Source organism: Gobio gobio (genome assembly GCF_949357685.1).
Source record: "Gobio gobio genome assembly, chromosome: 6".
Classification (NCBI taxonomy): Eukaryota; Metazoa; Chordata; class Actinopteri; order Cypriniformes; family Gobionidae; genus Gobio; species Gobio gobio.
The window spans coordinates 1,340,837-1,356,536 of record NC_137102.1 but is presented as its reverse complement, the minus strand read 5'-3'; positions in this window follow the sequence as shown (position 1 = coordinate 1,356,536).

Sequence of the window (15,700 nt, the reverse complement as noted above, 5' to 3'; positions counted from 1 at the left end):
TTTTTTTAATATATATTTTTTTATATATATTTTACACTACGTAATTTCATAAAATGTAATAAATACTTACTCCTCTTCATTTCTGCGCCTCACTGGTCCATAGTCGGCTCTGTAAATATTATTGATATTTTGTAAAGTATACGGATTTAAGCAGTTTGGTTCGAAACCTGGATGCTCAACCATACATGTAGGAGGGTCTGGATGCTCCATCATTCGTTTTATATATTTATATATATATTTATATTTATGCATTTGGCAGACGCTTTTATCCAAAGCGACTTACAGTGCTCTTATTACAGGGACAATCCCCCTGGAGCAACATGGAGTAAAGTGCCTTGCTCAAGGACACACTGGTGGTGACCGCTGGGATCAAACCAGCAACCTTCTGCGTATTAGTTCCATGGTTTAACCCACTGGACCACCATCTCCAGTTTTACGACCTAAACAGTAATGTAAGACAATGAGTATATACTGTACAATTAACCTATGTTCATCTTTTAAATATGAAAAGGATTAATACATAACTATAAAAACATTATGCATAATTTTGGTACTAGTTTATTTAACTACCTTCTGTATTTCTTTGCAGCAGATGTTTTCCACTTCAGTTGGCATTTTTGCACAGTAATTACATGTACGCCTAATAAAATAATAATAATAATATAAAAAAAGGTTCTTGAATACACTTTTGTTAATAGACACATTATTGTTATAAATTAAACATCAACTATTATAATTAATAATAATAATAATAAATTTTATTTGTACTGCACTTTACATTTGGAACAAATCTCAAAGTGCTACAGTTAAGATCATTTAAGAAGGATAAAATACTAATAGATTGAATGGTTAAAAGTCATAAGTTCTCCTAAAAAGAAATGTTTTTAGTCCTTTTTTAAAAGTCTCAGTAGTTTGAGGTGCCCTCAGATGGTCGGGGAGGGCATTCCAAATCCGAGGAGCGGCAGAACAGAAAGCCCGATCACCCATAGTGCTGAGCTTTGTCTTGGGGAGAAGGAGGCGGTTTGAGTTTGTTGATTGAGTTGTAGTTGATGGTGTGAGTAGTTCTTTCAGATAGGGGGGGGCATTTCCATAGATGCACTGGTGGGTTAGAAGGAGATAGTCAATCCTGGCGGTAACAGGAAGCCAGTGAAGTGAATGGAGAATGGGTGTGATGTGATCGTATTTTCGAACTCTCATCAGGATCCTAGCAGCACTATTCTGAACGTACTGCAGTCTCTGCAAGCTTTTGTTAGGGATCCCGGTGAGAAGTGCGTTACAGTAATCCAGTCTGGAGGAGACAAAGGCATGGACCAGTTTTTCAGCATCTTCAGGATAGCGTTGGACGGAGTTTTGCAATGTTTCTGAGATGGTAGAAAGATGTTTTGCAGAGGTTTTTGATATGGGCTTCAAAGCTGAGTTGTGGATCAAATCTTACACCAAGATTGGTGACAGTTGTGGAGAGGGGAACGTCATGACCAGAGATAGTTATACCAGTTATGGAGGAAGACTGGGTTTGATGTGGAGTGCCAACAAGAATTGCCTCAGTTTTAGAGCTGTTTAACTGGAGGAAGTTGTGCTTCATCCACATCCTTATCTCCTCCAGACAGGCGGTGAGTGTTGAAGACGGAGATGATGTTGTTGAAATGGAGTTGTGTGTTTCTGATTTCATGTACAGTTGTGTGTCATCAGCATAGCAGTGAAATGAGACTCCATAGCGGCTAATGACATGGCCGAGGGGGAGGATGTAAATGATGAAGAGAATGGGGCCAAGGACTGACCCCTGAGGAACCCCGCAGGTAACTGTGTGTTGCCGGGACCTTGCACTTCCAAGTGAAATGTACTCTGTTCTGCTAGTGAGGTACGATTTAAACCAGTTAAGAGCAGTGCCAGTGAGTCCAGTGGTTTGATGCAACCGGTTAAGGAGTATACCATGATCCACTGTATCGAATGCAGCAGACAGATCGAGGAGAATGAGGAGGGATGGTGAACCTGCATCAGCTGTCATCCGTAGGTCATTTGTGACTCTAACCAGGGCCGTTTCCGTACTGTGTGCAGAGCGGAAGCCAGACTGAAATTTTTCGAAAAGATTGTTGTATTTGAGATGATCCTGGAGGTGGGAAGCTACAACTTTTTCCAGTACTTTGGAGAGGAATGGGAGATTGGAAATGGGCCTATAATTTGCAAGCACATCTGGGTCAAGGGTGGGTTTTTTGAGAAGTGGTCTGATTATGGCAGTTTTTAGGGCAGATGGAACATTGCCAGACTGGAGGGAGTTGTTTATTATTGTGGTAATCAGAGGACTTAGGACAGAGGTGTTTACTTTCACTAGAGCTGAAGGAAAAGGGTCGAGGGCACAGGTGGTAGGTTTCATCTTTTTAATTATCGTCTCAACCTCTTGCTGTGAGATTTCTGGAAAGCGATGTAGGGGCTCCGAAATTACAGGCTGTGAGTGCATAGTCAGGGTGGATAGTGGTGAGGATCCAGGAAAGGTAGAGTGAATTGAGTCTATTTTTGTTTTGAAAAAGTCCAGGAAATTATTACAGTGCTCTTCTGTAGTTTCTGTAAGTGAGGGGGTTTGTGGTTTGAGTAGATGGTTTATGGTGGAGAACAGCTGTTTGGAGTTTCCGGGACTATTTCTGATGACGTTTGAGTAGTAAGTTGACCGTGCCTCCATAAGTGACTTTGAATAGTCCTTTCGGTGTTCCCGAAAAGCAAGCTTGTGCACAGTGAGACCTGTGGTTTTGAATCTCCTCTCAATGGCACGCCCAGCTGTCTTCATTTTTCGTAGTTCACCGGTAAACCAGGGTGCTGATCGGGTGAAAGTGACTGTTCTGGTTTTTACCGGGGCATGAAGATCCAGAATGCTTCTGAGGGTGTTATTGTAATAGTCCACTGAATCCATGAGTGGTAGACAGTTTACAGAAAGGAGATGCTGGAGATCGGATGCCATAGTCTCTAGGTTGATGTTTTTCAGATTTCTGAAGCAGATTTGGCGTTTGGGCTTGATGAGGCTGGATAGTGGAGACATCTTCATGGAGATGGCTTTATGATCAGAAACTCCCAGATCATACACCAGAAGATTGCTGAGAGAAACAGAGTTTGTAATGACTAGATCGAGAGTGTGACCCCTGGTATGAGTGGGGGCATCGACAAGTTGTGTCAGATTAAAACAGTCGAGTAATTGGAGAAATTCTGCTGCAAAACGGCAGGTTGAAGAGTTGACGTGAATATTCATATCTCCAAGTATGATGATATTAGCAGACATTATACAGAAAGTTGAAAGAAGATTGGACATCTCTGGGATGAATGATGGGTTTGGTTTTGGTGGCCGGTAAATAAGAAGTATCGTAGTGGAAAGAGGGTGCTTACATTTAAATGCAAGGCATTCAAACGAAGACAGCTCAGGCAGGGTTATAGGGGACAAGATCAGATCACTTCGGTGGATGACAGCCAGACCACCACCACGCCCTGTGCTGCGGGCTCTCTGTAAATAGCAGTAACCAGGGGGACAGGTCTCATTTAAAACAGAATAAACATCTGGTTGATGCCAGGTTTCTGTAAGGCACATCATATCGAAACACTTTTCTAGAATATGATCATGTATGAGGCAAGATTTGTTTGTGATGGATTGTGCATTAAAAAGTTCAATCTTGATATTCGTTGCAACAGTGTGTCTCTGTATTGGCCGAAGTAAACTGAGATCCACTCCATGTTTTCTCCGGTTTCCATCCAAGTCAGTGCGTAGCGTTGTCACGGAAACTCCAGTGCTACTAGTCCTGGGAGTGACGCCGCCCTGATGACGTGTTCGAGAAGCGACGGTGCGCACGCCGGACCAGATGGATGAGATGTTGTGATCAGACCGGGAGAAAATAAACTTTCGACGGCAACTTCTGTGAATGTAACGGGGCCGGCGAAGGAGTCCAAGTTGTTTAATGACTGATGTACACGATGGAGTGGTATAGTTGTTGAATTTCTGAAGTTGAATGGCTGAGTAGTTCAGCATTATGCCAGTCGTGGAGAGTGGTCTGCTAGCCGCAAGCCACGCCCGTGATGCACATAGGAAAGCCAACAGACACAGCAAGCAAACAACCGTGACCATGGGTGAACACCTCACGATCATCGGCAGCGACCCTAGGCGAAAGCTCCACGGCAACGGGTAGCGACGAACAGTCACGGGAATCCCCAAGCGATAGCAACTGGTAGGCAAACAGCCGCTTGAGTCGGTGGAATCCGTACAGAACACATACAAATCCACAATGTTTACTAGTGAGCAGCAACACTAGTAAGACTTACTGAACGTATTACTGGTCGATAAACGTTATGCTTATACCATAGCAACAACTGTTGCACGGTAGAGGGTTATCAGTTAGAGAAAACGGAGAAGGGGCGAGTGTCTGATCTGATCTCTAGCTGAAATGTGTAGTTTGGTAGGTGAGTAAATGTCCTTCAGATTAGAAGCAAGCCGTAACAATCCATAAAAATAAAAAATAAAAAGTTTTTAGACGTAACAACGGGCGTCCTCTCCTGTCATGAGTAAATCCATTCAAACTGCCAACGACCAACTGTAAACTGCCTCAGTGGAGTAATCTGATACGATAAGATCCAAAAAAAACGGTCCCAATATTAGCACTGACTGATTTTACTAGTTATGATAACAAAAAATTAAATAAAATCTAAATCTAACATTACAATTTAAACCAAAGTCGGGTGGAAAAGCGGCGAACAGACAACGCCAGCGTCCTCTCCCCCTCGTTGCTAGGCAACCCCAATAATTACTACAATTAAATAACAACGTATCTAAAAAGTATGAGACAACAACAACAAAACTAACCATTCTGAAACGTCGTTTAACAGCCGTTCTTGAACAGGTTCTGCTCCATCATCTTCACTAAAATGTGACCCCGTCTGTGAAACCCCGGCTAAAGTCACATAATCTAATTAGGAGATATAGAGCGTCAAAGTAGTCATAGCCATAAAAATGACCAAAACAGGCAATTTGTGTTTATTGCTGTAAATGATAGATTATACCAAGGGCTTTGAGATGCAGTGCTCAATTTTTCATTTATAATATTATAAATACTGAAATTAATGATTTTATTGACGCTACGTTTTATTATTTTGCACCAAAAAATACTGGACGTGGGCTTCTTAAATATTGATTTAATGTTTACTTTCGACGCAGAAACAACTGCTGATTCTTATATCATTCGGTTCAGAAACGTATTTTTTACAATTACAAAGTGCAAACAGACCATAATAATATTAATCCGCACGACCAAGGATCAGATCAGTGTCGGGAAAGGCAAGAAAAAGGCGACTTAAACCGGGTTCCGATTTCTGTGTGGATTTCTTTGTGTCATCACCTACATTTCAGGAACAGTTTATTTGTGTCCTAACTCCACCTTCTGCCTATACATCCATCTTATTTTAAAGACATTTAATGGCTGCTAAGTGTCTAAATAGTTAGTTTTTTGGATGCTGAGGCGCTGAGTTTATGAATTCGCTCTCTGACAGGGCGGCCGCGGCAAGTGAAGCGCAAGGGACAGAACAGCTGATAGTTTAATTAATAAGGATTAATATAGGCCTACTGTTTTTTGTAGGCTAAATAAAGAACCCGTATTATATATTCATATAAAAAAGTTGCGTGTGTCCTTCAGAAGCAAAGCTCTTGCGTCTGATGTTTTGGTTTCGGTTTGTAAACCTATACGAATAGAACATGCATGAATGAGAACATAAAGTGCAGGACGTGCTTTATGTAGGCTAAAAGAGTTGTTAAGCACAATGAGCCATGAAAAAATCCTAATGAATCATAATCTAATCGAATTGTGAGACAAGTGAAGATTCACAGTTATGACTAACTATCTGCACTAAGTTTGAGAGTGACCTGTTAACTTGTTAGGGCATTAGGCCTAGTCCTGGATTTACTCCAAATGTTACACAGTGAGATTTTCTATGGATGTTTTATATATTAATGGATATATATAGGCCTATTAATGACATTTTCTACTGAGATTTCATTTTACTAATAAAGTTATAGCCTACAAATCATTAGAGTGAACTGACTTTGTAAATCAAGCTCTTGTGGTGCCCCCATTCGTTTCAATGTTTCACGCTTTTTGGACATGCACATAATAATAAATATACTTGTTTTACAAAACTAAGAATTTTCCCATAAATGTGTCCTATATCACTGAAAATGGGAGAATCTTCGCTTTAATGTGGTATATGGCACATTATCAGAATAATAATGGTTAAAATGTTCTACAATTTCAAAAATAAGCTTGATTTTAAAATTGGAATTTCTCAAAATCATGATTTTCTGAGGTGATTTTGACATGACTTTTGACATGATCTTACTCAGTCAGTATGAAAGATATCAAGGTTATATTTTCACAGAATGTTCTTTACATTATGTAGGATGATTTTATGTATAAAACAGCGAATGACAAAAAAATGACTTTAGCTGGGTTTTCACAGACAGGGTCACAAATGTTCTAGGTCCGATTCGGGCTCAAATTGGTATGGTTTTATTGACCCCATTGTTTCAATGTGCCAAAGCACAGTCTACCGGTTAAGATAAGGGGCGTGACGTTTCCGACAAACGTGCACTGCGGTTAGCAAATCACAACACACTGGGCCAGCTAACCAATCTGAGCCCATTGCGTATTTTTGAGGGACTGGCTTCATACAACCCGGAAACCATCAGACCGTTTTTACAAGGAGGGACAGAGCAGTGTAGAATAAAGGTAAAATATATGAAAAATAATGACATTTTTAAAAAAACGAAGCATAAACACGTTACAGTGCACCCCACAAACACAATCAAGCCTTCAAAAGAATGTGTTTTACCACCCCTTTAAGTGAACGGATGTTTAAAAGTGTTAACTTAACAATATTCATTTTAATGTTTTCCCCCACAGTAATCTTAGTTTGACAAGTAACAGGCAGCAGATTAGATGGATTGGCCATACGGCCTGATAAGGTCTTAGACTTTCTATCACGTAACAGAACAGAAATAGAGAAAGAGACAGGCACACTGGGTTCCCGCTTGTTTTGTAAACATTTGATAAGGTTGCTGTTGGCATTGCGAGGACCCAGAACATGTCACTGAGAGCTGGTATCAGTTGTTTTTGGTGCAGATGGAGGAGGGTGTGTGCCCTGGCATTGTGACCGAAGAAATCTCACAGGAGGAGGGGCAGAGCGAGCTGGGCCCACAGTCTTTGGTGGTTGTGGGGCTTGACGCTTTTTGGTTGATATCTGGGGGCTCGCAGCGATCGAGTGTGATTGTCTGGTTCCAGTATAAACAAAATCCCTTTTCTCTGTGAAGCTCAGAGGCGGGGATGCTGTAGAGCGGAATAACAAGTCTGGTGAGGGGGGCTGTTTCTCTGGTGTTACCGGAAGCTGCAATATGTTATCGTCCGGTTCATGGAGTGACTTAGACATTTCTTCCAGCTTATTGCCACAGACCACATATAAGGCGTAAAAGTTCACCAGTCTGACCCCTGATGGTCCCCATTTTTACCAGTGCCTCAACAGACTCCACAGTCTGGGTTGAGATGTTACTGTTTAGTGGCTCGATCTGTGTCACTTGGAGCAGTTCTAATCTGTCACAGTCTGTCTGTGGTGAGCTCTGAGGGCGGGGCTCAGCTGGGAGTGTGTCCATGAGAAGTGGTTGTTGTTGCTGCGTGGTGTTATCATTGTCCTTGTGGGGTGTATCAACCGCATGTCCATTCAGATGCTGAAATGAAGTCCTGTGATCGTCCATACTCTGTACTGGTGTGTGTGGGCCATCCAGGTTGAGTGGGTTGGCACACACAGCTGAAGGATGATGAAGGGAAAAATGAATATTGTCCTTTAGCACTCTTGCACCGAGTTTGTTTGGGTGGAGGCCATTTGATGTAAACAGTTGTCTCTGACTCCAGAAGAGATTAAAATTGCAGATAAAGTTCACTCCCTTCATGTTGCAGGTTTTTTGCAGCCATGTATTAAGCCCAAGTAGCCGTGAAAACCTATTTGTTCCTCTTGCTGGAAGTGGTCCACTGATGAACGGCTGAACTTTCATTTTTCTACGTGTTTCAAAAAGTTCATTGAAATCCCTCTTAAGGAGTTCTGACTGCTCTCTTTGAATATCGTTCTTCCCCACATGAATGATTAGTCGATTTGCAGTCTTATGTTTCATTAGAATGTTCTTAAGTTCCCTGTTTACATCAGAAACATTTGCTTGTGGAAGGCAGCATGTGGTAATATCCCTGCTGCTAATGTTTCTGATTGTGGAGTCGCCCACTATCAGAGTCCTGGGCTCGGCTGCGCTCTGAGCTGAGGGCCGCTGTCTGCTCGACCTTGAGCGCCTGTTAGCATTAGTGTTAGCTACGGGCTGATTCGATCTGTGTTCGGTCACATACAACATGTTCGGGGATTCCTCACCCACATTCAATAACAGTTCAAACTAGTGTTTGCAATCTTTGTGTCTGGGGTAGAGCATGCTACTGCGGCAATATGTGATGCTCGTGACAATCTGATGTCTCGAGTGCCTTTGGGTCTTGCTCCCTGTTTGTGCCATTGATTAGTGTGTTGATCAGTTACTTGTTTCTCTACCTGTTGAGTAGCACTACATTTATGGGACTCACCGGCAGTGTGCAGAGGGCGATCATGATGAAGCTCTGCTGTGTGATTCGTCTGGTTGGATGGTTCCGCAAATAACTTTGTTTCAAGAACTGCAATCCTTTTTAAAAGTCTGTGGCAGTTTGTGCAGCAAGTAGATTCTAGAAGAGGCATTTTCTTATCCTTTTGAATGTAGGCAGCTGTGTTTTCCCTTCTCCGGAATGTAAGCTGAAGGCAGTGGGAGGCTGGTCGGTTGAAATATTCTGCTTATTGTTTAGTAATCCAGTCACCAGAGTTTCTAATTTTATCATTGGAGTCAAGCTTTGTTGTTTGAGCACTGTGCTGATTTGCTGAAGTTGAAATTATGAGATAAAATATAGAAGTGATAGAGCAAAGCGCGGAGCAGTAAGCAAGAGTGTCCGAACAGTAGCGAAGCAGGAAGCAGGAAGCAGGAAGTAGGGGGGCTTCCTTTATTACTTCAACTAAATTTCCATTCATAACCACACACAGGTGTTTCCACTGGTGTAATGATATTATGAGAATTACAGATTGTGGGTTTGATGTGGCTTGAGATGAAAGTGAAAAATGAATGTGAGTTTTGGTAAAGCATTTCAGGCACTTTGTGTCACTGGGTGTCAACTCTCAGAGCACAATAATAGAGAGCTGAATCTGACAGAGTTACACTGTTAATACTGAGTTCAGTGGAGGAGCGGGATGTAGTCGATGCAAACCGACGGTCTGGTATATTCTCACCGCTCCGTGATCGAGCTCCTTTATACAGTAAATATTCAGGTTCTTTAGTAGGATACTGTCTGTACCAGTAGAGATAGATGTAATCGCTGCTTGCATCATACGAGCAGCTCAGCGTCACAAGCTCTCCTTCATTTCTGTTAATATTAGTTTCCGTGTCTTTTGGTCCAATGCTGTAAGACAAAAACCCTGCAAGAGAAATGGACAGATTTCACCACGGGTCAGACGGCTTGTATACTTATCTAAATGTTTAACATTTATAAATGAAAAATACAATACCAAAAATAGTTTATTCAACAAAATCTCATTTATTTCAAAATTTCATTATTGCAATATAGAATTATATAAAAAAAAAAAAAAAAAAAAAAATATATATATATATATATATATATATATATAGTCAAAACATTTTAATGTGCATTATATTTGAGTCTGTTTAGATTAAGGTTTTATACCTGGTGTGGATATAAGAATCAGTAAAAAGCATCTCTCCATGTTGAGAAGGTTTAACTGGCTTTATAAACTGAAGGTTAACAGTAAATTAATGATTGTGTGAGTCTGCGTGTTGTGAAGCGTTCATATGGGTGTGGTTTATGTAGACCGCCTTCTCTGTCTTTACTTATTAAAACCTGAGATGATGATTGTGCCTTCAGTTTATGAATATTAAGTATTTTCCTCCACCAGTTCAGTTTCTATCAGCAATTGTGACTGGATTATGTCTGTGTTCTCTCACTATAAGAATCATTCAAAGCTAAACCAAATAGAGGCTGTTTAGTAGAGTTTGAGTATTCAATATTTGGGGTTTGTGCCTGTATATATTATTACAGTCTACTGTCAAATTTTGTTATGCTATGTTAATTTATACCTTTACTGCCTTTATAAAGCTGGGAAGAGCCAGGACATTTATTAATATAACTCGTCTGTGTTCGTCTGAAAGAAGAAAGTCATGTACAACTAAGATGACTTGAGGGTGAGTAAATCATGGGGTCATTTTCATTTTTGGGCGAACTGTCCCTTTAATTTGCAGCAAGAGTGATATATTTTATTATTATTCTTTAAGTTTAACTCCTTCAAACAACACCTTATTTGGACTGATATGACATTTGCATAAGTGACACTAGAAACATGTATAAATTGCTTATTCATTTGATTTGATTCACATTGACAGGCAAAGTCAGTCAAATAAAAGGGCAGTTTATAATTTATAAAACACCAGCAAAACGTCTCGGGTTATGACTATAACCCTTGTTCCCCGAGAAGGGGAACGAGACACTGCGTCATCGTGACGACACTTTGGGGGAACGCCCCTCGCGTAAAGCGTCTGAAGAAACTGTAAAATCAGCCCAATCCGATTGGTGTTGCGTGATGACGTCGTATGTGACGGCATACCCTGAAGATACAAAGAGACGTCTGAACGAAACAGAGATAGCGTTCTTTGCGATGAAGCGAGCGCTCTGATGATTGGGTGGACACGAGACGCAGTGTCTCGTTCCCCTTCTCGGGGAACAAGGGTTATAGTCATAACCCGAGACGTTCCCCTTCGAGGGAACTCGAACTGCGTCATCGTGACGACACTTTGGGGAACGAGTACCAACTATCCCGCACCAATCATACCCACCCCAGTGTGAAGCTGGAACCAGGCACAACTAGGGGGCGAGCACTCTCGCGCCAGGCGTCTCAGGGAGATGCAGACTATAAAAACGAATGAAGGTGTGAGGAGTGGCCCACCCAGCTGCCTCGCAGATGTCTAGCATAGAGGCCCCAGAAAGGAGGGCTACCGAGGAGGCCATGCTCCTGGTAGAATGGGCCCTCACGGCTAAGGGTGAAGGCATGTTGCGCACCCGATAAGCCATGGCTATAGCCTGGACAATCCAGTTACTAATCGTCTGCTTTGACGCAGGCAGCCCTTTCTTGGGTGAACCAAAACACACCAACAGCTGGTCTGACTTTCTCCACTGAGCAGACTTCTCCAGATAAATCCTCAATGCCCGCATGGGGCAGAGGAGGTGAAGTCTGCTCTCTTCCGCCGTCACGTGAGGTGGAGGATGGAATGCCTGGAGAACCACTGACCTTGCCCTGTTAGATGGCACCTTGGGCACGTAGCCCTGGCTGGGATGCAAGATGGCTTTAACCATGCCAGGGGCAAACTCCAGGCAAGTCGGCGTGACCGCCAAGGCCTGGAGGTCCCCCACTCTCCTCAGAGAAGTGATGGCAAGGAGAAAAGCCACCTTGAAGGTCAGTATTCTCGCCTCAGCCGACTCCAGCGGCTCAAAGGGGGCCTCAGCCAACCCCTCGAGCACCACTGCCAGGTCCCAGGTTGGGACCCTGGAATGAGCCGCAGGCCTCATCCTCCGAGCCCCACGGAGGAAGCGTACAACCAGATGGTGCCTTCCCAACGTCGCATCACCTAAAGGTGCGTGGAAAGCCCCAATGGCAGCCACATACACCTTAAGTGTGGACGGGGAAAGACCGGCGGAGAAGCGGTCTTGAAGGAACTCCAGCACTGAAGCCACTGGGCAGTTAACTGGGTTCACCTCCCGCTCTCTACACCAAGTGGAAAATACATTCCACTTTAGGCTGTACAACCTCCTGGTGGATGGAGCTCTGGAACTGAGTAGGGTCTCCACAACACCTGCCGACAGGCCCTCTGCTAGGAACTGAGCCCCCTCAGGGGCCAGACCCAGAGATCCCATACCTCTGGCCGTGGGTAGAAAATCGTACCCCCGGCCTGAGACAGCAGATCCCTCCTCAGAGGGACCTGCCATGGGGGACCGTCCAGCAGGTCGATGATGTCGGAGAACCATACCCGAGTGGGCCACCGGGGTGCTACTAAGAGAAGGCTGACGCCCTCCCGGCGGACACGTTCCAGAACTCCCGGGAGCAGAGCAATCGGGGGAAAAGCGTACAGACGCAGCCTCGGCCACGTCTGTGCCATGGCATCCAGCCCCAGAGGGGCCGGATGAGTGAGGGAGAACCACAGCGGGCAGTGGGACGTCTCTCGAGACGCAAATAGATCCACTTCCACCGGGCCCAGCCGCTCGCACATAGCCTCCACAACCTCGGGGTGGAGCCGCCATTCCCCGGGCCTCAGCCCCTGCCTTGACAGGATGTCTGCTCCCTGATTTTGGTCCCCGGGAATGTACATCGCCCTGAGGGATGACAACTTCCCCTGGGACCACAGAAGGACCTGATGCGCCAGTCTGCAAAGAGGGCGCGACCTCAGGCCCCCCTGGTGGTTCAGATACGATACTGCCGACATGTTGTCGGATCGTATCAGGACATGGTGGCCGCGGAGGTCCGGGAGAAAGCTCCTCAGAGCCTTGTAGACCGCCAGCATTTCCAAGCAATTGATATGCCAGGAAGAATGCCGGGTCCCCCACAGACCCCTGGAAAAGCGGCCTTCCATGACCGCGCCCCAACCAGTGAGGGAAGCGTCTGTTGAAACGGACTTCCGGCAACACGACGCTCCCAACACTGGCCCCTGGGACAGGAACCAAGGTTTCTTCCACATGACGAGGGAACGAAGGCATCTGCGCGTTACCCTGATCATGCGGAAAGGATTCCCCCTGGGGGAAAACCCCTTGGTTCTCAGCCACCACTGGAGGGGTCTCATGTAGAGCAGACCGAACGGAATCACGTTGGCTGCTGCTGCCATGAGACCCAGCAGTCTCTGAAACTGCTTCACAGTGAGGCTGCGGCCCAGTTTCACTCTCGAGACCATCGCCAGTATGGACTCCACGCGTGCGGGGAACAGTTGTGCCCGCATCAGCGTCGAATCCCATACAACTCCCAGGAACGTAGTCCTCTGGGAGGGCGTCAACACGCTCTTCTTCGTGTTGAGTCTGAGACCCAAGCACCTTATGTGGGCTAGAACGACATCTCGATGTCGAACCGCCATATCGTACGACTGAGCCAAAATCAGCCAGTCGTCGATATAATTGAGTATACGGATGCCCTGGAGTCTCAACGGAGCCAGTGCTGCATCCATACACTTCGTGAAGGTGCGAGGGGAGAGAGCTAGGCCGAACGGAAGAACCCGATATTGGTACGCTTCGCCCCCGAAAGCGAACCGCAGGAACTTCCTGTGAGCTGGAAGGATGGAGATATGGAAGTATGCGTCCTTCAGATCTATCGTGACGAACCAGTCCTCGAACTGGATCTGAGTCACGATGGCTGGAATTGTGAGCATCCTGAACCTGTATCTCCTCAGAGACCGATTCAGGTGCCTGAGATCTAGAATTGGACGCAACCCCCCATCCTTCTTGGGAACTATGAAGTACCGGCTGTAGAACCCGGACTCCCTGTCTGGTGGAGGAATATATTCTATAGCCTCCTTGACCAGCAGAGAGCGTACTTCTTGCTCCATCACCCGCACCTGTTCGGGACCGACCACAGTTCGAACCACCCCGTTGAATTTCGGAGGAGGGAAACCGAACTGCAGTCTGTAACCCCGTTCCACAGTACGCAGGGCCCACGCAGATATACCCGGAAGGCATGACCATGCGCCGAGATAATCTACTAAGGGAACTAGCCTCTCGAGGCCAGCCTCGGGTGTTATTCGAGCCTCTACCCCAACGCCCTGAAGCGGCTGACCGGCAGGGTGTCGTCGGGGAAGAGGTCCGTGAGGCGCACGCGGCTGCTGCCCGAAACGTCTTGGACGGCGGGAGCGCAGCAACGATTCCCTGAGAGTCCCAGAGTGGAAACGACCTCGATCGCTGCACCCTGTGGGGGACGACTCTCAGCGGTCCTGCCGAAGCTAGGACCGCTTGGGAGCCTTCTTAGCCTGGATGACGTCCCTCAGGTCGCTCTTAGGCTGAGAAGGCTTCCTGCGAGAGCGCCGCCTCCTTTGCCAAGCTCCCTCGGGAGGGGCGCGGAAGGCGACACTCTGCCTCTGCACATCGTGGTGCGATGAGCTGGATGAGGGTCCGGGCTGCCCACCCGAGCCTGCTCTAACTGCAGAGCCCGAGCGGCGAGGGAAGAACTTCTGGAAGGCGGCTGACTGCTTCCTCGCCTCCTGAAACCTCTCGACGACAGTATCCACTGCCCCGCCGAAGAGGCCAGAAGGCGAGATCGGAGCATCAAGGAGAAAATGTTTCTCGCTCTCCTTGATTCCCGACAGCGTCAGCCAGAGATGCCTCTCACCGCATACCATTCCAGCCATAGAGCGGCCCACAGCGCGAGCCGTCTCTTTGGTAATGCGGAGAGACAAATCCGTTGCCTTCCTGAGCTCGGTGAAGTCATCCGGAGATGGTCCTTCGCCCTCATCCAGCTCTTTGAGGAGGTCGGCTTGGTATGCCTGCAGGACCGCCATGGTGTGCAGACAACCAGCAGCTCGACCTGCCGCACTAAAAGCCCTGCCGACTAACTTGGACGTGTCGCGGCAAGGTTTAGTGGGCAGCAACGGAGCCTTCAATGATGCAGCGGCCCCGGGTGAGAGGTGGCCCGCAAGCGCCTCTTCCACCTGTGGCAACGCTGCATACCCCAACTCAGCCGTCCCCAGCACATTAGCAAAATCGAGTACTGGGGGATTAGCTACACGGGCTGAGAAGGGTTTTTCCCACGATCTACACAACTCGTTATGCAGATCAGGGAAAAAAGGAAGACCCCGCCGTGGAGGTTGAACCCGATGCCTGAAAAAGCGTTCATCCAGCTTAGATGGTGGCTGGATGTCCACTATTTCTTGTGGCCAATCCAAACTCAGTTTGGCCACAGCGCGGATTAAAACCTCCACCAGCTCCTCAATAGCGGGTGTGTGGGGTGGCGAAAGCCCCACATCATCCACCTCGATCCTCAAATTGTCTGATTCCTCAGAATCAGACAGCCTGAGAACCGGATCCTCCGCCCCGCGGGAAGAAGCCGCATCGCGGGCTTCCACACGGGGCGGGAGGATATCAGAATCGTCAGAGGAGGATAGGGAGGATGCCTCAGCAGTCCCATATCCTCTTGACAGATCCCGCTGTGAGCCCCACGATCTACGGCGCCGCGCTGCCTCAACAGACGCAGGCCCAGAACCGCGGGGCTCACGAGGCTGACCGGTCTCCTCAAAGACGGCCAGCCGCGAGCACAGCACCCTCAGCGGCAGCAGTTCACAATCACCGCAAGCCGCCCCCTCAAGAGCGGCTTGGGCGTGCTGCACGCCGAGACACTGCACACAAAGCTGATGTGTGTCCGTGCCCGTAATGTAGCGCGGACACGGGTGCACACACAGCCTAAAACGCTCACTCGCCATATTTATATTATACTTGTTTTCACGTTGCAACAACACCTTCAGACTGAACAAACAGAGCGCTCACGCTGAAGAGCAAAAAAGCTATCTCTGTTTCGTTCAGACGTCTCTTTGTATCTTCCG